The sequence below is a fragment of the Aquarana catesbeiana genome, linkage group LG03 (assembly GCF_042186555.1).
Source record: "Aquarana catesbeiana isolate 2022-GZ linkage group LG03, ASM4218655v1, whole genome shotgun sequence".
NCBI classification, from domain to species: domain Eukaryota; kingdom Metazoa; phylum Chordata; class Amphibia; order Anura; family Ranidae; genus Aquarana; species Aquarana catesbeiana.
Window position 1 is genome coordinate 197,318,450 of NC_133326.1, and position 4,721 is coordinate 197,323,170.

The window sequence follows — 4,721 nt, forward strand, 5'->3', positions numbered from 1 at the left end:
TGTAGAGAGAAATCTCATCAATTTTCTAAGTTCAGCCTGATGGTTAAATGTAGAAAAACTACAATTATAAGGCCTCTAGTAAGTTAGTAACAATATATGGACTAGTTCATTTAGATAAACATCACACAAATCTAGCAAGTAAAGCAAAACTCAAGAAAACAATTATTTCTGAACAAAATTTTTTTATTTAACAGTTAACATAAACAAAACAAAAAAAAAAAAAATTAGAGTACATTCTCCCCCAACCTGGTGACCAGTCGCTGTAGGGACATATTAATCCCAGCCAACTGGTCACCAAGGTACCGCGTAGCCTCCAGGTGTCTCCTGAGGCTACGCTGGTACCTCTGCAGAGCCACAGAGTGACGGAGCTGCCGGCGATTGTGGAGGGCCAAAGATCGACGCAGCCTCCGGGTAACTGCAAAATGTCTCTTTTGGACCTCCACAATGCGCCGCAGATAATCCGTCACATGTGGCTCTGGAGGGTGGGGGATGTGTGCCTGTTCTGGAGCGGGTGAAGGATGCACTGGGGAGGCCAGGTGGGGGGATGTTGAAGGGTGGAGGACTGTAGAAACCACTGGGGACTCAGAAGGACAGCCAGTCCAACCAGACGCGGGCAGGTCCAGGTCTTCGTCCACAGGCTGCAGTTGCAGGATGAAGACTTCACCTGTGAAGAAAAGAAAATACATTAGATAGATAGATAATACAATACACATACACATGGCTTCTTCACCCTAACATTATATAAAGGCAACGATCTCCCAGCCCTTGTAGACAATCCTGTAACATCTTGAGATGTTTTCACTTCCATCCATACCAGTTTTTGATATTTAGTGAGATGCACCTAATCAATTTGTGTGTAGGAGATAGTGGTGTCTGTGTCAATTCGCTGCATCATACCAAGTTTGCAGAGCTGTGCAGGAAGGTGTAGTACTACTTTACTGTACTCTGACCGGGGTGGAGCTGAGTGTCCTCCCCGGCCAGAGTACAAAGGGATTCCCCTCTACACATCGAGCAGTGTAAAGGGGAATCTCCCAAAGATTTTATCCGCTTGGTCGCACGGGCGGCTGGAGAAAATCTTAAGGTGTAATGGACGCCTAAGTGCTACTACTAACTAATCTACCTCATCCAGACTGACTGACTTTGGCAAATATGGAGGATCAGTTGCACTTGCAGAAAAACATATCAGCTATACCAGCTTTTAACATTACACTCACCAAAGAGAAGCCATTCAAGCCATTGCATTTGGGATGACCTAATAAAAAGTTGTTTAATAAAATATAGCAGGCTATTTTTTAAAGTTGATAATTTTGTAAGGCCACTGATTGAATCTGATTGACTGTTGAATAAATTAAGCCCCACTTCTGTTCTAGGCTAGGTAGGTTACTCACTCCTGGTCTAGGCTAGGAGGTATAACAGGTATAACATCATGAGAAAAGTGTTAATGCATGCATTAGGGGCATGCCAGAGATTGAACATGTCCAGGGACTGCCAGCCAATAGCTGGAGATTCTTTTCTGACACCCCCCCCCCCCCCCCCCCCAGCCTGCTGTGTTATTCATAATGATTAACAGTGATTGGCTCAGACTGGGAATCTAAACTGCAGCAAGAAGGTGGCATGATCAGGGACATTGGGGAAATATTAACAAGCACAGGTCACGCTAACAGGAAGACTGGAATCATCTGCAGAGGGGAACTAATATAATTAATAGTTCCAGCTAAACCGAAGCCATGCAGAATAAATCACAAGCTATTCTAGACAAGGTATGCCATCAGCATTTCATATTTAAAATACTATATTTGCCTGTAAAATACAAAAAAGTTATGCTTACTCCCTGGATCTGCCGCATCTGGCTGTTCCTCCGCATCCCCAGCAGCCTCTACAGGGCAGGTCTCCTCCACCTCCTGCTCAGCAGCTGTTGAGTAATGATAGAAAAGAACATTACAATCTGCAGTGTACAACAATCTCACACATTAGTACAAGAACATTGAAACATGTATGATCACTCAGCAGATACCAGCAAGATTATACTAACTTACATGTGGGCGTTGCTGCCTCAGCCTCCTCCTCAGTCTCCCCCTCTGACTGGATGACACCTATTTATAAAGGAGAAATGATGAACGTTAATAAACGTAAATAAATATACTGTAGTGTAAATAGATAAAATTAATTATCCATTAGCATGGCAATACAGGGCAGGTCACTAACGTTTATCTACAAGGCAGGGACATGCATTCACCATTTAGAAAAAATCATTTAAAAAAAAAACAAATACGAGGCACTTACCTGTCCTGGTTCCAGCGGCGCCAGCGAGTGCTAGGTGCACTGCCACTGATCAGGCACCTCAGTTCAGAGCGGCCACGTTCTGTCAAATTACGTAAGTTACGCAATCGCTTGCGTTACCTGACAGAGCGTCGCAGAGGCTCTACCTGTCACTACATGAGCGAGAAACAATGACGCTGGAATCAACAATGGAAGGCTGGACAAATGGAAAAGGAACCACTGTATTAGTGTCACTACTACAGTACTTACTGCATGATGACGTGGAGGACTCCTGCTCCTCTGCCCTCTGCCTCCGGCGTCGCTGGGCCTGGAGACAATCTTTAAATAAAATCAAACACACCATGGTAAATGACTATGTCGCGTTGCATGGTTGACAAAAAAAATTTCCTACACACAATGCAATGCTGACACCAACCCTGATGAGCAAGCAGTTTTTTTATCTCATTCTCCCCTACAGCTGCTAAGAGCTCCTTCTCATGGGGGAGGAGAGATACCTGCTTTCCTCTGCTCCCCGACTGCACGCGTTTACGCGCTATGGAACTGCAAAACAAAAAGAGAAGAGAAACGGGTTCCACAATTAAACTACAATTGTAATCTGAAAATGACATCAACACATGAAACACATGTAGAATGAACCCGTAGAATGAAACAATGCAAATGGAATTTTTGGATTAGGCACATTTTTTCATGTAGCACAAGGTTTGCACATTTATTTATTAACCAAATTTATTGTAAGAAAAACATATGCTTTTTTGGTGCACAATAAATAATAAAAGGCAGGATTGGGATTGTGCCGAGTAAATGTCCATTGTGTCCACTCCAGTCCACCTTTCTATTACGCGCTTGTGTGAACTGTGTATAGTGTAAAATTTCCTTCCTTGTTTCTTTTGCAAAGCATTAACCCACTTGCAGATGTGGACCCCCCCCCATAGTAACTAAAAATATGGCGGGTCCGCAAGCTGGTTAAGTCCAGCCACCGTAACACTTTTTTATATATATACATATATATATATATATATATATATATATATATATATATATATATATATATAAATATAACTTTTTTATTTTTCAATAACAAAAAATGTAAAACCCAGCGGTGATCTAATGCCACCAATAAAAGCTCTATATATGGCGGGAGAAGAGCATAAATTTCATTTGGGTAATACATCACAGGAGCGTGCAGTTTAAAGCTGCAATGCGCTAAATAGCAAAATATGGCCTGGTCAGAAAGGTGGCGCAACCTACAGGTGGTCAGGTCAAGTGGAACTTAAAAGCACTTACTGCTCAGTTTAGTGATAACTAACTAAGAACAAATAACGGCATGGAAATATTCCTCTTAAAATGATTGTGGCGATAATATATAACATATGCAACTGCAAACTATGTGTAGGCTAGGCACACCTATGCGCAAATTTGGTTTTTCACAGGAGGGAGGATAAATTGAAAATTATTTATTCCTTTTTAAAAAAAAAATTCACCTAACTTTACTGACATCAAATTGTGATAGCAATAACATATGTTTATATGTGTGTGTGTAAAATCAGTGCATTTTTTGGAGCTTTTATCATTGTATAAATGACAATGGTCCCGAAATGGCATCAAAAGTGTCCGATGTCGCAGTCACAATAAAAATCGCTGATCGCCGCCATTACTAGTAAAAAAAATTGTTAATAAAAATGCCATAAAACTATCCCTATTTTGTAGACGCTATAACTTTTGCACAAACCAATCAATAAACGCCTATTGCAATTTTTGTTACCAAAAATATGTAGAAGAATACATATCGGCCTAAACTGAGGAAAAAATTAGTTTTTTATATATTTGTTGGGGATACTTATATAGCAAAAAGCAAATAAAAACCGCAGAGGTGATCAAATACCACCAAAAGAAAGCTCTATTTGTGGGAAAAAAAGGACATCAATTTTGTTTGGGAGCAACATCACACGAACGTGCAATTGTCAGTTAAAGCGTCGCAGTGCCGAATCGCACAAAGTGGCATGGTCATTTGGCAGCCATACCTCCGGGGCTGAAGTGGTTAAAATGTAAAAAAAAAAAATAATCAGACACATTACTTACCGTTTTATGTCGCTGAATTTTTTGTGACAGGCAGTCGGGTCACGCCGATGGCGATATGTCTCCTCCACCTTCCTGGAAATCTCCTCCCACTTTTCTCACTTCCACTCCGTAGTGGTTTCCCTGGAGCGGGGGCCACACAGCTGCATCCAGCAAGGAAGCGTTTCCCTTACCAGGACCTGGGACTCAATATGAGTCCACATTAGTTTACGCTTCCTGCTGGATGCAGCTTGTGTCCCCCTCCTGCGCCCATTTTTGGATGCTGCCTTAGAAGGCCCAGGAACAGCCTCCTCCATGCTGCTAGTGCTGGAATGGGTTGCTGCTGGTGCTGCCATTGCCATTATCTCTCTAAGCCACACAGCGTC

At 42.0% G+C, this 4,721-nt stretch overlaps 1 long non-coding RNA gene across 1 annotated transcript; it reads right to left on the reverse strand.

Annotated features, from left to right (window-relative positions):
* Positions 1-228: 228 nt before the first annotated feature.
* On the reverse strand, positions 229-2,355 carry LOC141134499 (uncharacterized). The gene is made up of 3 exons (XR_012243175.1): positions 2,037-2,355; positions 1,829-1,912; positions 229-664 (listed from the first exon to the last, which is right to left on the reverse strand). It is a non-coding gene; the product is annotated as an uncharacterized lncRNA (long non-coding RNA).
* Between the last annotated feature and the right edge of the window lie 2,366 nt (positions 2,356-4,721).